The sequence below is a fragment of the Protopterus annectens genome, chromosome 7.part0 (genome assembly GCF_019279795.1).
Source record: "Protopterus annectens isolate FY-2018-M chromosome 7.part0, PAN1.0, whole genome shotgun sequence".
NCBI classification, from domain to species: Eukaryota; Metazoa; Chordata; order Ceratodontiformes; family Protopteridae; genus Protopterus; species Protopterus annectens.
In genome coordinates, this window is record NC_056739.1 from 848,415,314 (window position 1) to 848,433,044 (window position 17,731).

The window sequence follows — 17,731 nt, forward strand, 5'->3', positions numbered from 1 at the left end:
AGCTGATTCATCCAGTGCCTGCAACGATTCCCCAGTCTGTCACCCCTTAACATCACTGATGAGCAAAAAATAAATAAAATCCAATCTGGTGACTGGTTGGTACTCCTGAAATGCAGGACCCAACTAGCCAACTTGATCCTGTTTCTGCATTACACCCCAGCCCCATTGCAGGACAGGAGCAATTTAAAAAAAAAGTCCAAGATCTGGTACTTGATGCAGGGGCCAGTTATAACCCATTTCTGCTCCCTACCTCCACCCCTCCTTCTTCAGTTAAGAGAAATAAAAAAATATCTTTTCTTTCCTTAACTGCAGCAAATTGTTTGCTACATTTGTGAAAAGCAGTTGCTACAGTTTGTGCAGAAGGCACATGGAGCACTAAAGTGCTAAAGTTATTAAAAAAATTCAGTTTATATTTTAGAAAAATGATTGTTACATTTGTAGTAAGCAGATGCTACAGTTTATACCATGCATAAAGTGCTACAGCACTAAGATCTGTCTTAAAAAAAGAAAAAAAATGTTTTTTCAAACTGAAGCAAACTGCTTGTTAGATTTGTAGCAAGCAAATGCTACAGTTTATGCAGATGGAGCACAGCCCACTAAAGCACTTATGTAACAAACAAACAAAAAAAAACTTCTGTTTAAAATGTAACAAATTGCTTGCTACACTTTATACCACCAATGGAGTGCTACAGAGCTTACACTGATTTGTCTTAAAAATAAAAAAAGAAAAAGAAAAAGAAAATTTTAAACTGTCGCAAACTGCTTGCTACAGTTAAACCACACATGGAGTGCTACAGCACTCCGTTTTTACTGCAAATGTAATACCTGCATTTATATGTTGGTATGCACTACTAAAGAGTGATCAGGATTGCCTGATCATACCCACTAAAACTTTGTCCCCTGGGGCAGCTGCCTTGTTTGCCCCATCTGAACTACACAATGCTACTGGTTGCATATATGTATACATATAGCAACTCAAACATACTACTTTGTCTTTATTCTTTGTCATCATATCTCTTTGTTGTCTTAAGTTGCATGATATGGCTTCATTAGTGACATTCTAATCATTGTCCAATAGTGTCTTAAAGGTCTACATTCATAAAATACTAATCCTTGCTGTAACCCTTGGACAATTGTCTGTATTTTTTTTTTACATTTTTTTGTAAATGCTCTTTAAATTGAGGGTACACATCATCTGTGTGTTATGCTTTCAGGGATTTGAACATAACTACAAACTTAGCAGAAGTGAGTTATGTGACAGTGTGGTATCTTAGTGAATCTGTGCATTGCAGGGTATTATACTGCAGTTTGCAATTGACATACCGGTCTTGTAGGCATATTTGCTTTCTACTGCATAAACAGCTATTTTATTTTAATTCTTTACAGTTGCATTCAGCATGTTTGGGTATTCATCATGTGTTAAAAATAACACTGACAGGATAGTTTTAAGGAATTTTCACCTTCTAAAATATTGGTGTTTTGGGCAGGCACACATTTATAGTACTACACTTATGTTATACTTCTCCTATGTTAATGTGAAACACAAATGCTCAGATATTAATGTCCCAGTGGCATTTCCAGAACTATCATTACCTCAGTTCATAAAGTATTAAAACACATTTTAATGAAACAAACATAAAAAAGAAAAGAAAAGAAAAAAAGCATTACTTAAACTATTTTACAGGGCCAAGTCACCCTCTACCTCTTAAACTGTTATGTGGAAGTATTGGTACTGCTCTAATTGCCCTTATTTAAGGAAAACAAGCTTCTCTGATCTCTAATAACCTCAGCTACTACAAGAGCTGTCCTGCATCTAATTGCTGATTGTTTTTTTTTTCTTTTTAGCCCATACCTATGATTGGGATTCCAAATATAATTCCTTGCTCTTATTCCTGTTTCTATAACACCTTCTGACTGTCTTCTCCTATTCTGCCGATATTTAACTAACAGTGGAAACTTTTCCTCACATTAGGTAATTAATGCCCGCAGTCTTGATACTTGGGTTAGGGAGATGAGGAAAAGAAGAAATATAAACATCAGGAACAGAGTATGAGATGAGAAAAAAAGATGGAAAATAAAAGTCAGGAACAGAGAAAGGAATTGCATCGGTAGTACAGTGGGGTTACAGATGTGCGGGAGGGAAATTTGAGTGCATTTTGATGATGTAGGAGGTGCTGCTAGAATAGTAGCATGTGGTGTGCATAGAAAAATAAAATTAACAGGCATACAATTTTTGGAATAGCTGTTTCAAGATTATGACAGTGGAGAGATGGGAACTTAGTGTGCGCTTGAGCTTCAGCTTGTAATTGACCAGGAAAGTAAGTAGTTCTCAGATTAAGGTACTGGCAGGATGCAAGGCTTACAATATCTTCAAGTAATATAGGAACATGATAAAAAAACAGTGGCCATACATCATCAGAAGCAGCAGCCAATACTCTGGGTAGGGGCAAGGTGGACTGGAAAAAAAAGAAGCAGGGATAAAATCTTTCACATACTTTCCATCTTTTTTTCTCATCTCATACTCTGTTCCTGACTTTTATATTTCTTCTTTTCCTCATCTCCCTAACCCAAGATTTAGATCATGATCCTCCCACCCATCACACCTTGTGCCATTTAACCCTCTGTGAACAGTGTTTTGGTGCCATTATTTGTTCTAGTCCATCTTTCCTCTAGCCAGAGTACTGGCCACTACTTCTGGTGGTGTAAGGCTGCTGTCTTTTTATCACATTCCTGTATTGCTTGAAAGTATAATTTTTCTAATGTTTTTGTTTAACATTTGTATCTAAACACTCATGCAACCTCAGTCTGTAATTTCACTGTGGTACTTACTATTAACCTATTGCTCTTAGTTAGCTGTGGATTACTAGAAAATAGAAGCAGTGCATATACTAGAGAAGTGTATATTGTGTAGCTGTATTTACATAAGACTGAACACTTTGAATGCATTTTAAATGATAGCATGCAGATAACAACTGTTGGGTCTCTTTTTTGCCGATGTATTGTGATGTATCGTATGCTAACAAAGATAGTTAATCTTAAGTTTGCAAGAGTGCCCATTTGTTAATCCTCAGCATCCAAATATGTTTGATCCTTAATTTTTCTCTTTATAATGCAAATCATAATCCAAACTTATCCTGGTTTAACTGCTTGCGCTCATTATGCAGCACTCTAAAATTAATGTTTTAAAGTGGCATAAGCTTAGTATTACTGAAATAACTGCATTACTACTCCTGCACTGTTTTCCTTTCTATTACACAGAACTAACCTTTTTCCTCTTTATTATGCCGACTCTACTCTTCTTATTATCTATTGATAACTATCTTTTCCTTATTACTGTTTCCTTCCCTCTAAATGTTCGTTATTTACAGTATATGCAGGCACTACTATGCTAACAAACTTGCCATCTGTATAAAGGATTTTAATTCATTGTTACTGCTCACTTTCTTTCTAACTTTTAACCCATCATCTTCCACAGCCTCCATTCCTGCTTTTGTTAGCTAATCTCGCCCCTCCTTTTCATAGATATTGTAAGCCTTGCAACCTGCCAACACCTTATCCTGAAAACTACCTACTTCTCCTGGATAGCTACATCTCTCGGAGTCATGGTCTCAAAAAGCTAGTGCAAAAAATTGTATGTATTTTAATTTTATATCTCTGTGTACACCACATGATACCATTCTAGGGATGCCTCATACATCACCAGAATGCACTCAATTTTCCCTTCCTCACAACTCTAACCCCTTTGTATTACCAATGTAATTCCTTTCTCCTACTCCTATTTCTATAACAGCTTCTGACCACCTTCTTCTCTTCTGCTGATATTTAACCTTACAGTAGAAACTTTTCTTCACATTAGGTAATTATTGCCCCTAGCCTTGGTACGGTTCTAACTGCTCTTATTTAAAAAAAAACAAGCTTCTCTGATAACCTCAGCTACTGCAAGAGCTGTCCTGGATATAATTATTGATTGTTTTTTTTTTATTTTTAGCCTGTACCTACAATTGGGCCAACCTACTCAATTTGCTCTCATAACAAGGATGCAGTTCGCTCATCTACCCTACCCCCAATTCCCACCCACCCCCACTACCTCTACATTAGATCTCACAACTCTGCGCCCCCTTCCTTTTTTAGCTCCACCCTCCTCCTTCAATTCATCCTACTTAACTCTTTACTTTAATTATCACACACTCATCCTATCAACTTAATACTCCCTTTCCCCTTTGAATACAGACACCACTACCCCCTTCCTAATACCTACCAACTCAATATTTCTTATTCCATCTCTCCAATCACCTCAATTTCTAACTACACACCAGTATACTCTACACTTAATCATACACTATATACACCTGTATAGGTTCCAGCTGTCTTTGTTTCACCTTTTAATCAATGTTGGCTCATTATATCACACCATTATCCCTCTTCCTATCCACCTTATTCCAAAATCTTTCAATACACCATTCACTACTCCTCTTTCTTCTCATCCATTTCATAATTCTTCCAGTCCTAATTCCACCATCATTCTCCTTACCCTTATACTTTTCTCCCGCTCCTCTCTGTCATCTTATTTTATACCAATCCCACATACACTCCTCCCTCCTACAGGCACTGCCTCTTCCTCCAATTTCAGACATCACTACTCCCTGCCAATTGCTCTTCATCTTGTTTCTTTAAACCTAAACTGTATCAATCACCACTGTATTTGGCTAACATCAAACAGAGTTTGATCAGAGAGTATGGCCAAAATTAAATACTTTCCGTCCTGTGTATTCTTTAAATTTTTGCTACTCTGTGGTGACATTCACCCCAACCAGGTCCTACTTTCACACCATCCCCATCTCTAACTAATATTCCAGCTTCACACAATAAACTTAATTTTATCTCAGTAAACATACATAGTATTTGCTATGATGTTTCTGAACTACATACTTGGAAGACACTATATTCCCCCTGACATATTAACTATTACAATAACCTGGCTCAAACCACAAATCAAAGATATTGAAGCCCTTTCCCCTGGTTTCAACATGTTCAGAGCTGACTGACCCAAAAGAAAAGGAGGTGGTGTAACAATACTATATCCTGACTATTTCTTTAACGCCTTATAACCACCCTGTATCTTCCTTTGATAAAGCCAAACTTATTATCACCTATCTTAACCTAAATAATAACAAGAGCATCTTCATAATTAAATTGAATATAGCCCCTGGCAACAATCTATCAACTCTTGAAAATATTCTCTCCTGGGTATTAGCTAATATTTCTCTAGAAACAGCTTTATTAGGTGATGTCAACATTGACTGGCTGAAATTTAACTGCCAGTTCCTTGCTGACAGCATTAATTTCTTTGGTTGTTCACAGCTTATATAACACACCCAGCCTATTTCAATTCATCACACCAAAATGGCTCAGTATTTATTGACTGCCTTTTAGTCTACCACGTCAGTAATTTCAATGAATCCACAATACTACCAGACTCTATTAGTGATCACCACCCTATCTGCATAACTAGGCTTATCACTCACCCTTGTAAACAACATACATATAAGTCAGTAAGCAACTTAACCCACATTAATCAGCAGACCTGTATGAATATTGTAAGTACTATTAATTGGTCTTTGTTTAAATACCTCTTGATGAGGCAGTAGAAAAGAAATTCAACTCTACTTTCCTAAATACGTTAAACAGATTAGATCCTGCCAGAAAGAAAAGAGTCAAAACTAACTATTCTCCCTCACTTTATAACAATACCAAATCCCTTATGCAAAACAAAAGAGAGAGAGAGAAAGCCTCGGCTTGCTACTCAACACAAAAAACACAAACAAATCTACAACAATTTAGAGCACTACATAACCTAGTAAAGAAACAAGTGAACATAGATAAAAACAATTATACACAAAGCCATAAGATCAGCATAAAACCAGTCCAAAAACATTTTGGCAATCAAAAAAATTCTACACCCTAGAAATCAATCTTCCCTTCAACCCTCCAATGACAGTACTTCTACTGATATAGCATCTCAATTTAACTTATTTCATTAACAGCATAGCTTCCATTACTAAAAACTTCCCAGCATCACCTTTTACTTTCTCTAGACACCTCACCTCTTTCCCACTACAACCAGTACCCACTTCCTTTATCAATCCCTGGTAAGCAAACTCAAACCTTGTTCCCCCTCTGCTGATAATCTTCACAGTGAGTATCTAAAACTGGCAGCAAAATCTATAGCCTATTCAGTTTCCATTCTTATTAATAGATCTATCAAAGAAGCCTATGTCCCCACCTTGTGGAAAAAGTTCTTTATCCTGCTTCTCTGCAAAGGTGGTACCTCCACAGAAATATCTAACTAAAGGCCTACTGCAATCCCTTCTCCTCTATCCAAAATTCTAGAGAATGCATCCACAAACAATTGCTTCAATACCTACTTGACAATAATTTTCTTTCTTCTACCCAACAAGGATTCAGACCTGCATACAGTACTAACACTGCTGTGTTATCCTTCACAGTAAATAAAGTCTGTGATACAGGTAACTTTGTCTCATCTCTATTCTCAGATCTAACTAAAGCTTTTGATACAGCCTCCCACCCCAATCACTTGTTACAACTTTCTCAACTTGGCTTAACTGAAACTACCTTACAATGGTTCACCAATTACCTCTCAAACAGATATCAGTCAAATGGGATACCAGTTTCTCTCCTTATCTCCTAGTATGCACTGGGGTACCTCAAGTTTCCATTCTGGGTCCAGTCCTCTTCAACATTTTCATCAGTCATCTTCATATCTCCACAAAACAAGCAACCTTATTCACTATGCTGACGACTCTACTTTAATCTGCTCCTCAAACAATCGTACCCATCCTTATTTCTTTATTTTATTTATCTACATTTGTTTACTGGGAAATTCCAACTGGACACATGTCCTTTTTCAGTGGAGGCCTGGGGAGAAAAGCTCCACAGAACAATACATGAGCAGCAGAGTACATGAAGAACAATTGAATATACATACAATAGCAAATAAAACATACTGCAGCAAACATTAGCAATACATACAATATGAAACATAGCAATAAACAGGTACACAATATCTAGCTAAAGGCTAGGAATAAATGTAGGAATTATATACAGATAGTACTAAGCTCAAACAGATACTGTTCTAAACTCATATACCTAAATCTTGTATACAAACATTGCACTAAACTCAAGCAGATATAAAGCAGAAGCTCCACATGAAGGTGGAACAAGCTAGAAGGGCTAATGGGATGTAAGGGGAAGACAGAGGAGTAAGAGAGGAGACTGACTGAGCAGTATACATGGTAGTGAAAGGAAGCTAGGTGTAAGTCAGTTGGATATGTATTTGGGGTTGAGATGAAGTGAGGTAGTTAAGCATGTTATAACAGGTCTGAAGGATTGAGTGAGGAGGGAAGGGGAGGGTAAAGGGTGAGCCAGAGCCTGCAGAGGAAGGAATGCAATGATCAGATGGTGTGAGGCAGGGAAGGCGGGACAAAGGGAAGGTAAAAAGGAGGGCTACTAGTTGGGATTGGTGCATGGGCATAACCAGAGACTTTTTAAGTGAGTTTTTAGTGCAGTCTTGAAGTAATTGCAAGAAGGTAGTGTGGTTATAGAGGGGGGGGATTGTTCCATAATCTGGATATGACGCAGGAGAATAGTGCTTCACCTGCTGAGTTCTTGGGTTTGGTCACTAGAAGTAGTTTTTTGCTGCAGGAGCATAGTGGTCTAGTGGAGCAGTAGGGCTGGAAAAGGGTTTGAAGGGATGGGACTTTAAGAGGATGATTTACTAACTTGTGGGTGAGAGAGAGTTGATTCAGATGAAGAATTTGAGGGGGTTCAAGCCAGTGAAGTTCTCTAAGTGAGCTACAGTGGTGGCTGCGATAAGATGCACCAGTGGCAAACTTAGCAATTTTATAGTAGCAAGCCTAGAGTTTGTTTAGGTTTGTTTGTCTAAGGTAGGTAAGTATAGTAGAGACGTAGAGTAAAGTGGAGATTAGATGGGAATTGGCAGCAGAAATTCTGTCTGTCTTGGTGTGGAATTGTTTGTTTCTGTACAATGCACCTAGTTTTTTGTGAACCTTTTTTATGGTAAGAGAAATGTGAGTGTCAAATCTGAGGTTGTTATCAATCTCAACACCAAGTAGTTTGGTGTGTTCTGTTGGGGAGATGATGATATTGTCTTTGGCTAGAATATTAAAGTGATGGATAATTGGGTTAGATTTAATGGATTGGAAGATAAGGAGTTAAGTCTTGCTTTGGTTGAGTAATAACTGGGCAATAGATAGCCAGCTTTCTACAGATAAAAAGGCTTCCTATGTGATCTTGTGAAGTTCAGGTATAGTTGGGGCTGAGCAGATGAGGATGGAGTCATCTGCATACTGTATAAGAGAAGCATGCTTGGTGGCTGTGAATAGATTATTAGTGAAGAGTTGGAATAGTAGGGGACCAAGGATGGAGCCTTGGGGAACACTGAGTGTTACAGGAAGTCGAGGAGATAGGTCATTATGCCAGACAACTGATTGTTGGTGGCCAGTTAGATAGTTCTGAAACCAGTAGCTGATTGAGAAAAGGATAGATTAGTATGAGAACAGAGATAAGTAGTTTGTGTGAGGCCATGTCAAAAGCCTTGGATAGATCCAGAAATATAGCAGAGGAGAACAGGCCATTATTTTTATGATGTAGGATAGTGTTAGTAAAAGAGAGGAAGGTGGTAGTAGAGCTATAGTATGGCCTGAAGCCATGCTGGGTGCTGGAGAGGAGGTTATTAGCTAAGAGGTAGTCTAAGACTTGGGAATGGATGCACTTCTCAACTATCTTGGAAAGTGGGGAAAGGATTGCTATGGGGCGGTAATTGGAAAGTTCAGTGGAGGAGCCATCTTTATGGAGGGGAATGATGTGGGATATTTTCCAAAGTGTGGGGACATAGCTTTCTGATAAGGACCAGTTAATTAAGATAGAGACTGGATAAGCTAGGGCTTCTACTGCTATTTTTAGGTATTCAGAGGGGAGATTGTCAGATGCAAGTTTTGTAGGCTTAAGTTTCAATAGAAGTTTTTTTTATATAGGAGGTAGGTACTGATGAAAAAGAGAAGACTGTGGGAAGAGTATTTGATTTTGATGTAAGGAGGGTGGGTAGAGGGTTGTGTTGTTTAGTCAAAGACAGAATGGTTTCAATAAAGTGTTTATTGAATGAGTCAGCAATACTGCTGGGGGAAAGGGGAGTGGAAGGTGGGGGGGTGCCTACTTTACCTGGATGGAGAATGGAGTTTATTGTGGACCAGAACTTTATCTTCAAAGTATAACACAAGAATCATTTAATTCCATTGAGGCATGGCTCACCAACAACCATCTTCTACTCAGTTCAAAAAAAAAAAAAAACAAACTCCTACTATTCTTACCCAAGGAATCCCCCCCTAATAATACTACCTTTACAATTACTTTCCTGAAGAACACCACATTTGATGTTGTCTCTCACATTAAGCTGTTAGGTCTTACAATAGACAACAATCTTAAATTTGATCTGCATATCAATAACAACATAAAAAAGACCAATGAAAAACTTGGCATGTTGTATAGGATTAAAAAATCCCTCAAATATTCAACGAAAGTAACTCTTGCCACCACTTATCTCTTGCCATCACGTCTATACAACTCCCCAATCCCAATCCTAACAAATATTCACTCTTCTCTAAAAGCAAAACTCAGTCAATGTTGTAATAGAATAGCTAACTTTGCCACTGGTCAGCCCTCCTAATACTCACAGTGTGAGCTGCACTCAAAACCTAAAATCAGCTCGAACTGCCCCACCTGCTGACTTTTCATCAACTAATATTAACACACAAAATAATGTATAACATCTCTTTTTTCACAAACAACCTCAACTTTACTTCAATATTATATTCTATTTTGTGACTTAGGCTCCTCTCACAAGCATCTACTATCTATTTATAAATCTCAAGGATCAAATGGAGTTAGTCTGTATTCACACTGTGTTGCAAAAACCTGGAATACTATTCCTGAATCAATCAGACTTTTACCTCATTACTCTTCCTTCAAATCTCGACTGAAAGAACATCAGTCCAACAACTGGATCTGCCAGTGCCCCTTGCCAACTTAGTTCTCTGTTCAATTCTCATAGCTGGAAATTACTGTGAGTCAACTAACTTCCCCATATTTTTCTTTTCTCTTGCCTTTCCATCTGTAAACCTTATCTACTAATTATTCCTTCATTTCCATTCCTACTCTACCCTTTCCCTTTCATTAAACCATAATTTTATTTATTGAACAAGAGCTTGTACTAGTGTTTATATAGTATATAACAGTTTTGTTTATTTTTCATTTATAAAAATTTTTTACTTGTTTTGTTGTGATAATAGCATCTGTAATCAATGTAAAATTATAACTTTGCTAACGTGCTTTTGGAGCTTTTCTCCCCAGGCCTCCCCTGAAAATGGACACATGCCCAGTGGGACTTTCTCCGTAAGCAAATGTCAAATAAATAAATACATTTATATATTTGAACTCCAAAGCCACACAGCCTTGTCTTGGTGAAAGACCAACATGCTTTTTAAACTGTATATTAAACTTTTCTTTTTTGTCTTCTTTGATTGAGGATAACAATGAAGGAGTTATAGTTTTTAAGAGCAAATTAAGTGTATTAATAATGAGCAAATAATAAGCCAACCAAATACAACTCAGGAAAAATTACATTGAGCAAATAGGAGTTAGGAAAAATAGATTTGCTCTATTGTAGATAAACCATATATTGTAGCTTGTTTTTTTAACTAGATTGGATATATTATTTAGAAGGGAACAGAGCTGTGGCACCATTACTGTTTCTCAGTTATGGGTGGGGAAAAAGACTACAGAGCTCTGGGAAATTGTGATAAGCTTACTAGCTATGGGGACCTTTCAGAGATAAACTGAGACACACTGGGTATTTCATGGGCCCCTGCCCCTGGAAAAATCAACAAGTTCCTTGAAATAAAGCTTCTACATATAAAGCTTCTACATATGATGGATCAATCATAGGGCAATTCATTGTCAGCACTACAATAGAGTACTATTATATCAATCCTATTAGCCCTGTTATCGCAATCATTATTAAATTCCATTACAGTATGGCAAGCTCCCTGCACCCACCAATTTTACATAAACCTCTGTACATAAAAAGTCTGCTCTTTGTTGTGATCCCAGCTATTTGTACCAAACTGTTTTTATAATCCTTTTATTTACTAGACACTGTTTTAAGGTAATTCTAAGAGAAGCTGTTTTAGTGCACCGCTGGATTTGGTACAAATGGCTGAAATCACAACAAACTGTTTTTTTTTTTAAATCCTTTTATTTAGAAGACATTAGTTGAGGCAGTTCTAAGAGAAGTTGTTTTACTGCACCAGCAGAAGACTGGAGTCCATCTTATACTCATCATATCTCTATAAATGCTACGCTGCATAATTAAAAAAAATAATCATAAGAAAACATACTGGCATTATTTAATAAAACTTAATTTACTTGATTTACAGTCATGATATATAAGATGGTCCCTACTTTCATTTCCTGTTAATGCTGTGATTAAAGGGGTAGTTTAACTTTTGGTGGGAGACAAAAAGATTGACAGGCTTTACCAAAGGAAAATTAAGTTATTCTGGATCCCAAACATGACAAAACAAAATTCATCAAAAATAAGAAGCCAGTCCAGTGAAATATTTGATCTTATGTCCAGCCTACATTGGTAGTAGCATCCATGGCAGAAGTGTGACAAAAGACAGATTTATTTGGTATTGATGACTATTGGGTTATTCTGAACATAGACATGTATAGTACAAATGCCCCATCAATGGACAATATATTACACAACAATAATAAAATACAGAATAAAACTGAGCAGTAAACATTAAACAATGCTTAGAACAGTTGTGGTTATTTTAATTACAATCATGTTAAATAGTTTATGGCTTTAATATAACAGCATAGTATTTAAACCCACAGTGTTTGCATGCAACAGAGCTGCATTTTGTAAAACTCAAGAATGCACATGCAGATGAGGGATGGCTTTAGTGGGTTAGCATATCGCATGCACAGCACACTTCTTTGTCTGACATCATACACAGTGTAGTGTTGCGTGTGCTGCAGAAAAGAACAGAGCTTGTTTTAAAATGTGTACAACAGTTATTACTCCCTAATCTGTGTTGTGCAATTTCATATTTAAGGAACCTTTGAGCTAAAAACACTGATCCCATTATGCTTGAAAGTTCTGTGCACTGACATTTTAAACTGATATTAATATCTTGCTATCCTGACTTTCAGGGACTACTAAAGGTAAATGCCTCGGTCTCTGTGCAGTATGCAGAATGTAAGACATACTTAAACTGACTTTTGTTTGAAAGAACGAGAAGCACATGAAACAATAGGAGTAAAGAAATCAGACCCATTGAAAGAGCAGAGCGGGTGTATGGATCGTCTACAAGGAGTGAGAACGGGTGCTTGTATCTATGGGTGTTCACTTAACCTGGTCAAGTTTTCATAATTTTCTTCCTTCCTTCCTGACATTAAACTGATGAAGCCATTTTAAACTAAATTATACACTGTGCCCTCTGTATAAATTAGAAGATTATCGGTCACACCGAAAATGTATGTCTGATGAAGAATGCATGGACGTTAAGTAATTCCAAACCTCACCCCAGATAGCATAGATATAAAGAGCTCAGCATGCACCAATTTTCCATTAAAACAAAAATTCATTTCAAGGGCTTCAGCTGCAGATGAAAAGATAGAGATGCCTAGAGAAGTGTTAGCTGCATAGTAGGTTGTGACATGAGAATGATCAGTTCACATTCCTGGTTGCAAGGGCAATGGCCACATTGCAGGGGGGTGAGATTAAAAGATTTTATTTGCCATACCTTGCAGTTTAAAAGCCATGGAAAAGGAAGCAGTGGCCCCTGCAAGTAGAGATGTGTAGCAAGGACCAATATAGCCCTTATCTGTATGACCAGGTAGGTGAACTGGCCACTTTGATGTCAAAATCATGCATGTAAGGGTTTTAAACTCTGCTCAGATTTTTCTATGGAAAAATAATAAGCCAGTCTTGTGTGATGGCACATCCATCACTTTTTGGTGTCAAAGGGGGAAATCATATATGAGTTGTCAAAGCACAGACTACACATGTCTCATGTACATGTTTTTACTGCAAGGGGTGTCATGGCAACAGTTTATCTTGTCTGACTTTACTATTGAGAGGAAGGGCTGGGGTGAATGAGGTGGGTTCTGCATTTTTTTTTTTTTTTTTTTGGTACATTGCCCCAGGCATCAAACTCCCTTGCAACTTCATTGGGTGATGTATCCTGATTTGTGTCTCAGTCATGTGCCTTAGGAAACTGAACAAACAAGGCATGTTATCCTTAGAGGTTAAACAGAGAAGGGAAAAAACAACTTGGTGAACCATAAGGTCCATGCAGTGGGACTTACTACTACAAATTTATTGCAGTGGAAAAAAGTTGCAAGGGATATAAGATTTTTTAAATAATTTATGCTGTGGAAAGGATAATGGAAAGTGAACACAATACAATTATAATACTGGATGTTTGATAAGAAAAGAATATTGTACAAGTTTTGTCCAACTCAAGGTTGTGGAGGATCCAGGGGTCAGAACTCATGAACATATTCACTCACATGCAGCACATAACATTATGGCTAATTTAGAGGATCACCAGTTCATCTGATGGTATGTCTATAGAATGTGGGAGGAAACCAAAATGCTCAACAAATACTTACACAGACACATGCAAACTCCACACAGAAGGCAATACATCCAGAACATGATCCAGAAAACCAAGACCTGAGAGGTAGCAATGCAATACACAGGAAATTAGGGATAATACTAGGCAAACAATCATGGGAACTAGAGGATGCTTAGCCATGTATACTTTTAAGCAGACCAGCATATAACTCCTTGCCACCCTTACTGTTTAACTGCCATGCCCCACAGATGTATATTGTTTGACCTTAACACTGTTCCTAGCACAGCAAGAAAAAAATGAAGGAAACATGGTCAAAAAGGAAATGAAAAGAGGGGCCATCTGTAGAAACATTAGGAATATTCCAAGAGAAAATAGATGAGAGTAAAAAAATGATTTGATAGATAAGGAACCATAGATCTCACTGAGATGGGATACCTGTCAGTCATCTCTGCAACAAACTTCCTTGTAACTAGAATGTTGTATACAGGTGAATGCAGGCAATGACACTGCAATACAAATGAGACTACAAGCCTAGAACAAAATCTGAAGTGAGGTTTTTGATATAGATAGGTAGAATTATAGACAGAGCAAAAACATTTGGAATATTCAGCACAGCATTGTAATAGGCCATTGAATGGTAGTGAGGAAGAGTTAAAAGGTCAATGGCAGAGGAATCAGTAAGTTGGCAGATCATGGGAATGGACTTGTCAGTATGGCATTTGGCAGGGCCGGGGACCTATTGAAAAATAGCCTTGGCATTGGGCCAACCTAACATCAGACTCCTGACTAAAGATGACAATCTGGGAATAGAAATAGAACTGGTTTGAAGGGCTAAGGCCTGGTATAAAGGGACATGGCCTATAACAGGACATCTCCAACTTTAAAAGACTGTAGGGATGAAGGAACTGAAAGTTTGCAAGGTAGCTCTTGACTTTACTGAAAATCATAATTAAGGATATAAACCCTGAAACATGATGGAATGAAACAGAATGTTGAAACACAAATGATATTAAGTAAACATGATTTGAATACTGAAATTTATGGAAGTTAATAAAATAGCAAAATTCAAATAAAAGTAAGCAGGATAATAAAGCTAGCATCTAATCCTGATAAAATGATAGTAAATAAATCTATGATCTGGTTACTTAAAAGGAGGATGGCGTGGTTAATTATTATTATTTTATATATATATATTATTTTTGTGTGTAAACCAAATCCCTTGTTATAAACTGTGCTGTCATTTGATAAATTAATGCAGCTCTGCAAAGACAAGCTGACGTTTATTGAGTATAAAAGATTTGTTCCAGCCTTAGGCAGTCTTAATGCAGGTACTCTATATTTCCCAAAGGAGAATGCATTCTTTGGCATGAGTGACGATGCAGAAAAGAACATATCTTCAGCTACTATCTTAGCGAGTTCTCTTTAATTTGGAGCAAAACTTTTTTTTATAAATGCTGTTGCAGTCAGCATGGACATCTCAGACATAATAGCACAATGACCCTAGGGTTATCAGATCTCAGAGCTCATATGCTGCTTAAAGGTCATTTGGTAACAGGTAGCTAAAGGATTTGCTTGACCCTACTTCATTTTTATAGGAAGACTGTTTTCATGACTATCTCTGCATCAGCAAAATAAAACAACTGCAGCTCATGACCTGGTTCAATGCAGATACCATCTGTCAGAACAAATTTTTCAATTGGGTGGGTAAGACTCTCGACTGCCTCCTTTAAGGGGATTTTTTAACCAGATATCAAAATGATGCAGGTGTGTTAAGTTTTACGGTGACACAGAAAAAATGAGGGACAGCTAAAGTTTCACAAGAGAAACTTGAGACATAAAATTAATATTTCCATACAACGACAATGTGACGTAATACAGTTTCAAATGGAACTGCATACTGCTTTTGTTGCATCCTGACCACAATGTGTGTAATTTAAGATAGTAACAATTTCTTTTCAGAAGATTAATATGTGAATGCTTTAGCTTCCATTTTCTTCAGTAAACGTCTCTTCTTCCATGATAATTCTTTCCTTTATACTTCTTGACTATATCAGAACAAAGCTAGCAATTTGGCTTACTGTGCTATTGTGAGAACAGTAGACTAGACATTGCAACAGTCAACACAAATAGGGGGATTTCTGCTTATGCTGAAACTGAATAGCTCATTTCTTGTTAATTCAAGCAATATGATTTAAAAATGGCGCCTTTTGTCATTATTTACCTAAGAAAGGGCAAAACCAAGCACTTGCTCTTTTTGTAAAAAAAAAAAAATAAATTAATAATAATAATGCCATTTATTTGAGGTATGTCAACCTTAGAGCTAATTAGCAAAGGGGGTGCTCGGGGGTTGACTTCTGCATACAATACAATGTTATGACAAACATCATTTTGCAGTTTTTTGATTGAAGTTATGTCTATTAGATGTGAAAATCATAATATTTTGAGTAAGTTTCACATAAATGTTGACAGTTTATCAAAATAAGAAGGGAAAGTGATGAACAGTTGACCATACCATTGTTTATCTGTACACAAAATTCCAGTTATGAGGAAATTTTTTTCATATAGCATTTTGGACTTCATTCCTTGTCAGTTTCTGTTTGCCCTCAGCAGGTATCTAATGACCACACTCTCACCATTTCTATGGCTACCTGCTATTCCCCGTGTCTTATAATAAATGCCTTCTTACAGATTTATGAAGAAATACTTCACACTGGTCTGAAATAGTCTGTGAGTAACTGGACAGTTCTAGAGCATTATAATTTTTCCACACGGTAAACAGTTCACATAAGTTTGTAGCCCACATGTATTTCAGGTGTAGGTAGGTACTGTGCTGAAATCTATACATTTGCAGGCTGCTTCTATATAAAACCAGATAAAATTTCTGAAACATACTAAGGAAGTAAAGTAGGCTATAACAATCCATCTCTCAAAGAACATTTCTTGAAATAAAGAAAACTAGATTTTTTATACAGTAAATCTTCAATAAAACTTGGCTAATCCATTTTTTTTACATTGTCAACAAACCGAGAAAATTCACAGCTTGTTAAGGAAAGTGGTCATAAAACAAGTGCCATGACATATAAAGTAATTTCTGCATGGCACAGATGTTAGCTTTCATTTACTAATTTCAATTAATTGTTTTTTGCAGAAAAATACATACTTTACGAGGAGCAGACCAAAAATATGATTAAAAATATCCATACATTCTAGGAAATTCTGGAGAGTTGAAAGGTGTGATGGTATGATGAGTTTAATATCCATATGAAGGTGCAGAGCAAGGAACACTGATGTACAATGTCCATGGGTTTAAATCATAGAGAAGTAAAAGTCTTACAATGAGTCATAGAGTTATACTGCGATATCAGCATTTCTCATGTCATGAGACTTAATAAATACATATATACATATATTTATATATATTTATTTATGTTTATATTTTCATAGCTATTGAGTTATTAATTGCATTCATTTTATATGTACATTTTATATATATATATTCTTATTTGAATATATATTTTTATCTGAATATTTTTACCTGAATATATATACATATATATACAACTGCACTAGATAATCTGACTTGAAAGTTTGAAGTGGTTACAATATTGTGTCTTGGTTCACAGAGGGTTAACCTTCTGTGAATAATCTCTCCTCAGTTGTTCATTGGAGGATTTGAATTAATTGGACCATCTGAGATAATCAAATATGTATAAATATGGTTGTTACTTTTTGTGTGGTGATCTGAAGAAGCGTATTGTTACGCGAAAGCGCTCATCCCTGTGTTTCATCTAATAAATATCATCGTGTTTTAATACTTTGGATTTCATCATTGTCTCCTGCCTCTGCGTTGGAACTGAACGTGTTTTTTCTACTACTTAATAAATACACAAACAGTATATGTCATCTGCATCCATGAGATCTATATTGCAAACTAAATTCACTGGGACTTCTGCATGCCATCCATCCATTCATCCACAACCCCTTTT